This window comes from Coenobita brevimanus, chromosome 77, assembly GCF_032717465.1.
Source record: "Coenobita brevimanus isolate Jiangsu-jjx chromosome 77, ASM3271746v2, whole genome shotgun sequence".
NCBI lineage: Eukaryota > Metazoa > Arthropoda > Malacostraca > Decapoda > Coenobitidae > Coenobita > Coenobita brevimanus.
The window spans coordinates 11,475,475-11,487,475 of NC_137030.1; the positions used below are offsets into that span (position 1 = coordinate 11,475,475).

General features: G+C 40.9%; 1 long non-coding RNA gene across 1 annotated transcript; it reads right to left on the reverse strand.

The window, feature by feature from the left end:
• Positions 1-893: 893 nt before the first annotated feature.
• Positions 894-10,134, reverse strand: LOC145408373 (uncharacterized). Its single transcript, XR_013898920.1, has 3 exons — positions 10,070-10,134; positions 3,753-3,796; positions 894-1,318 (listed from the first exon to the last, which is right to left on the reverse strand). It is a non-coding gene; the product is annotated as an uncharacterized LOC145408373 (long non-coding RNA).
• Between the last annotated feature and the right edge of the window lie 1,867 nt (positions 10,135-12,001).

Genomic DNA, 12,001 nt, shown 5'->3' on the forward strand with positions numbered 1-12,001 from the left:
ATGCCTATGGTGTCGATTACTAGTTGCACAGACAAACTTTTGTCATTCAAGACCGTAAGGTGAATGGTTTCCACTTGATTGTCCATAGTTTAGTTTGGGCGTGGGTCATCTTCGGTGCTCTCCCTGCCCTGCTTGAAATCAGCAGCCCACTACTTTATGGCGGAATAGCAAGTAAAGTCCACATCCTGTAATTTACTTTTTTTATGTGTCCGACTCTGGGCATAGGCTTCAGAGCCTGCTCCCAAGGCCCAGTAGTTCTTTACATACCAGACACCTCTACATGTTACCACTTTGGCGCTAACACCCACCGTCCATATTAAATACATGCTAGGGCTGTCTCATACAGGACTGGTGTATTGGTATTAGAGGGGTTATTTTATGACATGTTGGCGGGTCTTCTGGTAGATCAGTAAAGTCTGTTTTCATTAAATTCAAATACTTAAACTGTTCCCTGCCCGAGCGGGGATTTGAACCTGGGTCCGGTAGGACTACAGGCCACCTCTCTACCGACTGAGCCACCACCTCCATGAATCTCCCTGGGGGGGCTGTAACTTTTTTTTTTTTTTTTTTGCATAAACCTAATCACAACACAGGCTTTTCTCTTTGTTCATTTTGGGGTTTTCCTGTTACCTGCTGAATTTCAAAGGGCTTCTCCACCAGGATATAAACAGGTAGATTTTCCTTGAATAAGAAAAACTTGCTTTACTTATGTGATTGTCTTAAGATTAAGCTTTATTGTCTTAAGATTAAGCTTTATCAACTTTCATTAGTAATTATGGTGTGTTTTTCAGTTGCTTATTTTCACATTCACCGAAAATGGATATGATTTTTTTTTTTTGCGGGGGGGGGGGGCCGGATTTGGCAAGGGAGTCAATAAAACTTTATTTTGTTGATGTAAGTTTATTTTTTATCCATCTCCTTGAATGAAATCACAAAATTTAAAAGATGGGGTAAGAGGCCTCCTCAAAGGGCGTTTTGGCCCACTCATGGGGTTAAAAGCTCCCCTGTTTTTCTAATACAAAATTTCATCATGGCATCCATAGAAAACACGCAGCATAGACAAGAAGTACATGAGTGATTGTAGATATAATATTCCCATATCTGTGACATGAATAGTTTCGATACCATGGACACTTTCCTGTAGGCGGGACATCATACCCCACCTTACTAAACTTCCATGCACGCCTTGCCACACCCAGCCACCAGACAGCATCGGTACCGGGGCCCGTAGTCGGAACAGTCAGTGTCGTTCTGGCACTGGTCGTAGTAGTGAATGCACACATGTCCAAAGGAATCAGGGTCGGGGCAGCAACCGTACCTGGGGAGAAGAAACGCATAGAAACAATCTCCTATCAGCATTAGGAAATTGGCCTACAGAGAACATTCTCCTCCTCCTCATCATCATCATCATCATCATCATCATCATCGTCATCATCATCATCATCATCATCATCATCCACACCTTTCCCACCCACAAGCTGGGTGAGGTAGTGTTTAGAGAGACAGGGAGAAAAAAATCGATATAATTTCATAATCACAAAAGTGTGCCCATTAACAACACTCCCATCCACTCACCATTCAAGCCCAAGGAATCCTGGCTCCACAAATGCATTTAATCGTTATCCATAAAGCATTCAGAAATTACAACAAACATTAGAACACTCCTTACAGCATTCAGTAATTGGGTATTTTAATATCCTTAGCTCGGGGATGATTGGCACCACCATAAATATAGGTGACATTGTAGCCTAGCCCTGGATCCCTACATTTGTGACTGGGAAGAAAAGAGGACTGGATGAGAAAGAGAGAGAGAGAGAGAGAGAGAGAGAGAGAGAGAGACTTCATACATACATGCAAACATATACAGTACACTCCTAGATACATACATACATAGATACTCCTAGATACATCCATCCATACATACATACTCGTAGATACATCCATCCATCCAAACATACCTACTCGTAGATACATCCATCCATCCAAACATACCTACTCGTAGATACATACATACACACATAGGCTACATACATGTTGATACATACATGTATATATACTGCAGATACTCGTAGATACATACCAACATACATACATACATACTCGCAGATTAATACATAATACATGCATACAGAAACAAGCAGAGAGAGAGAGAGAGAGAGAGAGTGTACACACACACACACACACACACACACACACATGTATATATATATATATATATATATATATATATATATATATATATATATATATATATATATATATATATATATATATATATATATATATATATATATATATCATCCGTTTGAGTATCCACTGCAGGGCAGGCCCATCCCGAGGGCAGGCCCATCCCGACCGAAATGGGGACGATACAGCCTGTGTTTCCCTGCAAAGTGGCTTAGGCTGTCTGGTAAAGATTGTACAGTATGTACAGTGGGAAGTGCCGGCAAGTGTGAATGTAATGTTGGAGTGGCTTTGGATGTATGTGTAGTCTGTGGACCAAGTGTAATTGGCCTGCACAAGCCGACTGGGTGCAAGCATACATTATAGTATGCGACACTGGTTCAGCCACAGCACCCCTTATGTCAGCCAAGCAATACCTGGCGGAAAGAACGCTCGCAAAGTTAAATACCTTGGCGAGGCGCGAACGCTCGTTCTTCTATGTACGATATCCCACAATTTACCACTGTACAACAGAGGCTCCATATATAAATAAATAAATATACTGTATATATATATATATATATATATATATATATATATATATATATATATATATATATATATATATATATATATATATATATATATATATATATATAGACAGATTAAAGCCGCCTGACATCCCAGCAGTGACATCCAGCCAAAAGCCCTCAGCTCACATTTATACATCGTGCAATAATGTATAGTTCCTGTCAGCAGTTCTTTGACATTCTGAAAATACATCAGAGTCAAAATCTTCGTAAACCAGCTATATTCAAGCGATATGACAAGGTTGGAATCTTGCTTTGTTAGTTATGAACCTCTATGTGTAAAACTTGGGAGATCATCTTGCCGGAGAGAGAGAGAAGGGAGCAAAACATTAATAAAGAAAGAAGGTTTCGGCTATATCACTCACATCAAGCAAAAGATGTTATTTCGAACACTGTTAAAGTTATAGAGAATATATGTACATCTTTGAAAAGCATATGAAAAGTAATACTCGTTATTTAAGTGACAGTTCTGACGGTTCGCCACACCTAAAAAAAAAAAAAAAAAAAAAAAAAAAATACAGGTTCAACACCAAACATCAAAAGTGGATTATTTCGGAGATTATTAAAGCTACAGTGGACCTACGCACATCGTTGGAAAGCTTATAAAAAAAGAAGAAAGAAAAACAAGAGAAAAGGTAAACAGCTATTACGTAAGTGAAATTTCTCAAAAATAACTACAATACTTCTGACAACACGCGCCAAACTCAGCCTCAAAGTGAAGTTATCTCGGAAGTTATCAAAGCTGCAATGGATCCACGCACATCGTTGTAAAGCTTGTGGAAAATTAATGGATGTTCTTAGAGTGGTTTTGCTGAGCTGAAGAGGGGTGATTGATCTTTGTCGTATGAAAATAAACAGGCCATAGCTATATGACTGAAGACAAGTTTATGTATAAGCAATCTCATACACAACTTAGGCTCAGAAATGTTTATAGATACATCTCAAAGACATATAAGTTGTGGTAAAGTGTTTGTTGCTGCTGACGACTGACTGACTTACTGGAGGTCGGTGATGTTTGACGGACGACCCACCTCGGCCATACCCTGCAAGGAGAGAGGGAACATTAATGCCGTTGTGTGAAAAGTGGACAGATAGGAGAATAACAACATGAAGTAAATAAATGAATAAATAAATAAATAAATAAATACAACACAACCACCACACTACCAACAACAACGCCAATTACTATACTGCTACTACTAATACTGCTACAACTACTACTGATAATAATAATAATAATAATAATAACAATAATAATAATAATCTATCTAACTATCTATTGCCAGACTCCTCAATCCCGTACAGGGTGGCCACAAACAAATCTCCTCCACGTCGCCCTGTCCCCCTCCATTTCACTGCCCTGCTCCCAGCTCACACCCCCCTCTCTCATATACCTCTCCATCCCTTCCCTCCATCTCATCCTCGGCCTCCCCCTCCCTCTCCCTCCTTCCACCTCACTCACATACACTCTCCTCGTCAGTCTCTCACCCTCCATCCTCTCCACATGGCCAAACCACCTCAGTGTGTTCCTCCTAACACTTCCTATCACATCCACATCACAACGCTCCTTTATATCCTCATTTGTCAGCCTGTCTCTCCATGTGACTCCACAGGCTCCTGTTAAATAACTCATTTCCACTGCCCTCACTTTTGACTTATGTCCTTCCAACAACGTCCAAGCTTCACTTCCATACGTTAGAGTTGGTATCACAATACTGTCATGGAGTAACTTTTTCACTTCCATGCTCACTTCCCTGTTTCTTATCACTGCTTTCAAGGAACCAGCAACCTTTCTTCCTTGTTGTACCCTTTCAAGCACTTAATAATAATAATAATAATAATAATAATAATAATAATAATGATAATAATAATAATAATAATAATAATAATAATAATAATAATATCCAAACTTAGTCCAATGGTCTACTATTAATGATATTTGTGCTAATATACAATTTTATTCAACTTAGGAAGGACCCTTATTGGTGTAGACCTGAAGGTGTTGATGTAGGCTGCACCTGACCCCCGTTCAAGGGAAGTAAGTCTTTTATAAGCTGAATTAAACCATCCAACACCACGAGCATCAGTAAGAAGAATGAAAACACCAACACCAATAGGAAAAATCTCCGTCTGTGTATCATCCAGTCCTATATTACCCCCTAAACATAGTGCCCGGGACTAAGCTACTTATTCCCGACATTTAATACCAGTGTGACCAGTTACTACACCCTGAGTAGCATTATATGAGCAATAAGCCCTAACCTTTCCTCGGAAGTAAATCCTTTTGGGTCACATTTGGTTCCAGCGCCTTAAATTACTAGACCACCAGGCGTCCATTGTGTTGTGTGGTTACCAGAAAACATTTGATTTGTTACTCGGTGTGCTTTCCTCTGTACTCCTTTGTAGGCTACATCAGCTGGGTACAAAGGAGTATGAAGGACAGCAAACAGCAACAGACCTGTTGGTCCTGTCGTTGCTGTTTGGTATAGGTTGTGACTAACAAATCAATTCTAGTAGTTAAGGACAAGGATCGAAATGCAGGAGGGACGGTGGGTGCCTCCACCTACCAAAAAACAAGGGGAGAGAGAGAGAGAGAGAGAGAGAGAGAGAGAGAGAGAGAGAGAGAGAGAGAGAGAAATGTAAGGTACTTAGGTACGGGAAGGAGGTGATGAAGGGGGAAGGGAGGGAGGGAGAAGGGAGGGAGGGAGAAGGAAGGGAGAGAGGAGTGAGGGTGACATGCAACCCGTCACCCCCCTTGTCCTTCGCCTCCACCTTTATCATAAAAGTAATACACACAAAAAGCTGGCTGTAATTTCAACCACGTAAATATCCTTCATCTTGCAAATTATAATGGCAGCTTTGTCTTCGTTCAAAGTTGAAGATAATCTATTGAGTCAAAGTTACACTAGTTAATTTTACCCACAAAACAGAAATTATGTTACTGTTCAACTCTTTCCTTTATATAGCAACCCTCTTAATACAGTGTTGAGATGTGCTAGAGGCTTAGGGTGGAGGGGGAGGGCAGTGGTGTAGAGTACAAATGAGTACAAAGGAAAGCAAACAGCAACAGACCTTATGGTCCTTTCGAGGCTGTTTGTTACAGAGTAGACTATGACTACGAGATTTAACTCTGCATGCTGAAGGATAAGGATAGTAAAGCAAGAAGGCTTCCCCCGCCTCCAAATCCTCCAGTTAAAACTGGCAAGAAAACGTGAGAAAAACCACCATGCAGCATGGAAAAACTGACATGGAAATTTCATAGGAAAGACTGAAAGGAAAAGTTACATTTTTTAATACATTATTTGTAAGCTACCAGTATGAATAACCTGAAAGAGAAAGTAGTAAAGTAAAATGAATAATCGAATAAATATATAATTAACGCATGACACTATGTACGAGTACGTTGAGTTAACGGGGCGTCTGTGGACACAGCATGGAATTTGCACAGTGCACAGTGTGGATGTTCAGGGGTGGTGCGACAGCCTTCCCTGGCGCTATGAAGGTAGACAGCAGTCAATCATGTCCCAGCTCCGTTCAGTCCACTGAGGCTAGGAACTTTCCAAAGCGGGACAAGCACACAAGTCACCTCCTGAAGCAGTGACCTCTATTACGTTAAAAAAAAATCCCGATGGTGGCCACTTAACTAACAGGGACCCTCAGTGATCCACAGCTCATCACAGGTCGAAAATATGAGTAGTGACCGTTAACTCGGGGCTATCTGTGCATCTCCTCGTTACATTAGTTAATTTTACCCACAAAACAGAAATTATGGTGTGGGGATTTTACCTGCGTCGAAATATGCCAGGTTTATGGAAGCATTGTGAATATATCTTGTTGTTGTTGTTGCAGATAAAATCAGGATAAACATTCACTATAGACAAATCATTAATCTTCCAGCTCCTGTATTCACAGGTTATCCTCACACACACACACACACATACACATACACACACACACACACACACACACACACATTTTATGTGTATGTATGTATGTATCTGTGTATGTATGTATGGATGGATATGTGAATGTATCTGTACAGACAGGCACCCACTTTATGATGCTGTGACGAGTGTAATGTACTTGTATGACCTCTACAGGCAGCCGTTCATCCTGCGCTGCTTTGGTTTTCCCAGCTCTCAGACCACAACACAGAAATACCCCCACCCCCACCCCAAGTAAACATCTCTACCTCACCAGAACACACTCAACACCTCCACCGAACACCTCCACCCCATCACAATACCCCCAACACTAACACCACAATCCCCTAAAGGAGTACCTGTCACCTTGAGATCCAGGCATGTATGGGGCAAGGGGGGGAGGGGGTGATGCGGATAACACTATGGCCCGTATTATTGACCATTAATGTATACATATCTGTCTATTTACCCTTCTATCAATCTATCTATCTATCTACATGTACAGTCACACCAAAAAGTATATATCGCACAGGTAAGGCACGATGGTATCCGAAATGACCATTATTGCTCATGAATTCTTGGTAAGATTTATTTGTAAGTACTTTGCTATACATATAATAACAATATGAAATAGAAAATTTCATAAACAAGCCATATATTGCATCCTTGAGAGAGCAAGTTTATCAGCATGGGGACAAAATCCAGTTCCCAGTAGCCATCGTCCGTGTCTCAAATTGCATTGCGTCAAGTGTGCACTGATACTTTTTGGTGTAAGTGTGCATACAGTATACATGTGGGTGGAAGTATGTGAATGAGATATGTTATGAGTCAGTAAATTAATAGGTATTGGTGAGGTAATGGTAGTTGTAGTTGCTCCCTAGGCAATCTGGCCGAACAGCCCCGAGTCCCTAAGGAAGGCCATGGCCAAGACCGGACTTTCCCACAGAGCTCTCAAGGAGTGTACAGGTATGTTGTGTTGTTGGTGCAGACGACTGTTTGTAATGCGGTTTTCCACACTGTGCCTAATAGTATGGGCTACTGTGTTGTATCCTGGATATCCATCAGTGACGGAGTCATACAACCTCTTCTGATAACTTAAGAGGGCTAGATGGTGAGGCAGATGGTTACTGAGCGCCACAGAGGACAGGCTGGACAGGCGAAATCTCAGGCGAGAATATAGTCCAGGTGCTGTATAATTCCAGACTAATATTGATTCACTCGGGTTATTACCAAGGGATGGCCGGGCTTCCCATGTCAAACAGTAAAGAAGTGCGTCTGTCAGACCATCGTATCACATAAGATACTTTCGTTTTCATTCTTTTCGGTGGTGTTGGAGAGGGACGCCTTCACGTGGCGACACCGATATGACCAGACTGTGGAGCTCCCCGGTTGTACATACGTCCACAAAACCCCTCCATATCTCCCGGAAGAGGATGTTTGATTGGAGCATGGATGATGGTGTACAGAAAAGGCACAGCTTTGGCTTGCAGTCCACCGGGTCCTTATTTAGTTGTTGGTGGGGTTACAGTCACTACTATTAGGCCACTTTATTAGGCTCATGTTTGGACCAGGTCAGAGCCTATCACATCCGTTCAGGTCTTCTTAACCCATCACGTCCCGACCACTTTCGCATCTCCGACACCCCCCAGTCCCGACCATTTTTGGATTTTTTTTTTTTTTTTTGGCTAAAACCTCGACTCTTGGTGAGAAACATCGAAAATTCATAGAGAAATCGCTCATCTGAGGTTTAAAATACTCGATACAGGTAGGAGTACCTCCGTACCTTACAGGGTTTTCTACCAGGCTGGCTGCAAAGAAAACGAGTTCTATGGGAGGATAACTATTCCACACCACTCCTAAACGGTATTTATTAATTTGGTACGAATTTACATGGAGTATGAGAGTATATTGGTTTTCAAACAGTAATATAGGTATTATAAGCATTGTTTCACTCACTAACTCATCACCATTCCTGACCTTCTTTTGCCACATTATACCTGATCATCATTTCTGACTGTTTCTTTCTCTAATGCTATGTAAAGTTTGTCCTCCACATTGTCATCGATTGGGGAATCACTCTGGCCCTGAATGTCTTTATTGGCCAGGTCACTGGTAACAGGCGAATTGCCAAGACAATGGCATGCGGGGGGGGGAGGTTATGCCGTGTAAGGCATTGTCCCTGCTTGGCATCTTGTAGAGGAATAGAGGAAGGTGTCCCGTGTATACATACGAAAAATCACTGCGCAAAAATTGAAAATTGTGCATATTAGGGACCTTGCAATTGCAAAACGTACCAGTACGTCAACGGGACTGGCAAATGCAAAATGTTGCAACATACCCATACGTCGACGGGACGTCTCGGGTTAAATCTTTATCTATTAAGGCCAGTCCCGATACATTTAGGAATCCAGTCAGGTTACGTAGTTCAGATCAACGCAGGTTAGCTGAGAGCCATTCAGGTCCAATTACTTTGATTCAAATCCAATTGGGTTCATTTAGATCACTTCAGATCCACGCAGACCCTTCACATCCAGCCTAGTTTAGTCAGAGCAATAAACAGCAGTTCAAAATATTTACAAGTCAGGTCAGGACCTTCCAGGGCCATGCAGGGTCAACTACGTTCAACAGGTCCAGTTAGATCAAGTCATGATCATTAATGTCACTATAGGTTCCATCATGCCCAGTGAGGTCAGTTCGTGTCAGCTTAGTGCTATTGGTCAAAACATATTTCTGTCAGTTAAGTCCTCTCACATTATTTCACGTCCATGGAATCGAGTCAGGTCAGCAGAGACCGATCTGTGTAATGTCAGAAGGCGTGTACCAAATAACTGTCCTATCGCGTAAAATTTGTTTTTTGGCGATACGGTATATGATTTAGTTCTGACAAGAGATCTCTTAGGTTGTGGGCTTCGTTAGTTTTATTCCTTTCAAGAGAGATCACTTCGAGTCAAGCCAGGGAAGGTGTGTCCCAAAAATCAGCCTTATGGGTGAGCAATTCAGGCAGTTATGGTGCAGACAGTAAAGTTTTCAGTCAAATCTTTCACCCTAGAATAGGAACAGCAACAATAACAAAAACCAAGATGATGAATAATTAAGCATACACCTTTTTCACACACCTGAGGCATTATGGCAGAAGTGCAGACACGTTGCAATTCGTTCCTGTGACACACACACAGCACAGCAGAGAAGAGGAAGGATATCCATAAGCACTCCTAACTTTAACTTGTGCACAAAACTGTTTGTATATCGATCTATCTTCACTCTTGCAGCTACTTCAAAATCCAATTAATGTGAAGATTAAAAAGTGGCAAAATACGAAACAACAGAAACCCATTCAGTACATTTAGAGAGCCAGACAGACAGACAGACTCACACTTAAGCTCTCCAACTCACCAAGATGAATGCTGTAAGGATGAGAATAAGCAGAGGTCTCATGCTGGCGGTAGACGTAGAGTGTGTGCGTGCACCATGGCTGAGGGGGTAATATAGCTTATTAGGAGAGGAGGGGGTGAAGGGGGAGAGTGGAAGGCAGAGGAAGAGGGAGGAGAGGGATGGAGAGGAGGAGGAAATGGGAGAGAGTGATTGAGGGAGGAGGAGGAGAGTGGAGAAGAGGAAAGAGATAGAGGCTGGTGATGGAGAAATGGTGGTGAAAAGAGAGAGAGAGAGAGAGAGAGAGAGAGAGAGAGATGGAGGAGGGGGATGGAGGGTAGGAGGGAACAGAGAAGGGAGAGAGAGACTGGGGAAAAATGAAGGAGGGACGTAGGGAGGACATTATATATATATATATATATATATATATATATATAGATAGATAGATAGATAGATAGATAGATAGATATATATCTATCTATATACATATATATATAGATAGATGGATAGATAGATAGATAGATAGATATATATATATCTATATCTATATATCTATCTATATACATATAGATAGATAGATAGATAGATAGATAGATAGATATAGATATATATTCTGTATATATATTGTCACGAGTCGGCGCGTCCTATATTTGAATAAACTCGTGATATTAAACTTTGGTGGGAAACTGCGAATTCTAGTGGAATCCCAGTATTTACCACTCAGTTTAACCGTCCCCGTATTTACTCAATCGGGAATGTTTTTAGGAAATTTTCACTGTTTCATACGTGATCGTCTTTGTGCGCGACATTAGCACCTCTGCTGATTGATTTGTTATGGGCGTGTTTTGCTCATTCTAGCCATTAGCAAGTGCGGCTCAACACTCGCCTCTCTCTCACGATTTGAACTCAGTCAGGATATGAGCACTATGGAAGCAGGTAAGCAGTGTGTGTGGCAGCGTCCCTCCTCAGCCGACGCCCAGTTCCCGCCGACGCCATTGTCCAGTTCCTGAATTCCCACCTAGCGTGATTTGGTGAGAGGCTCAGCATGTGCAGCATCCTTCCTCAGCATCGACGCCCAGTCATCCGCTTAGTCCACTTTTCTGACCAGTATTTCTTTTCGTTTTTCCTAGGTTTAAGAGTTTAGCTTTTGAGTGAGCGAGTGAGTGCAATCTCCTTATTTTGAATTCATTTTGAAACATGTAACGTAAATTTATCTCATTGTAATCATTAAATTAACAGTTCTTTTTCTTGAGCTTAATGTAATGTAAACTCAGTGTTTTATTTCTCCATAAGCTTATTTCACTTATAGCTCCTATTTTGCATAAACGCTTTGCATTATTCATAACTGGTACTTAGGCCAGTCCTTTTTATTTACTTAAATCCGTTGTCCCATCTAGGAGTTAATTCCACCAGCAAGAACCTGTTTATTATTAATAGCATTATTGATTGTCAGGGGTGGAGTCACTTTCTCCAGAGGCCAACAGTACTAATAAACAGCACGTGTGAATAATTAATCTGCTGTGTACTGTTGAGAAAGTAAATAAATTCTCGTCCTTAAAGAATCGGTGAAGTAAGCCGCATAAAGTAATCATTCCTTGATTTTCACAAGTCAGTTCCTTGTCCTGTTTTCAAGTATTATTGAATATTATTCTTTAATAGTGTATATTCTATTAAAACCCCGTGATATATATATATATATATATATATATATATATATATATATATATATATATATATATATATATATATATATATATCTGATTGAAAAGTAAACATATTAGGCTGGGGGTTAGAAGATAAATACATGTTCAAGATATTTTAAAAGGTTAGTACTGTATCACACTTTATTACAATGGAGGGCAATATGTTCCATATATTTACAACTGTGTTAAAGAAGAAATGCTTAGCTCCATGCGACTGGAATAGTTTGCTAGTTATTTTATTTCCATTGCCCCT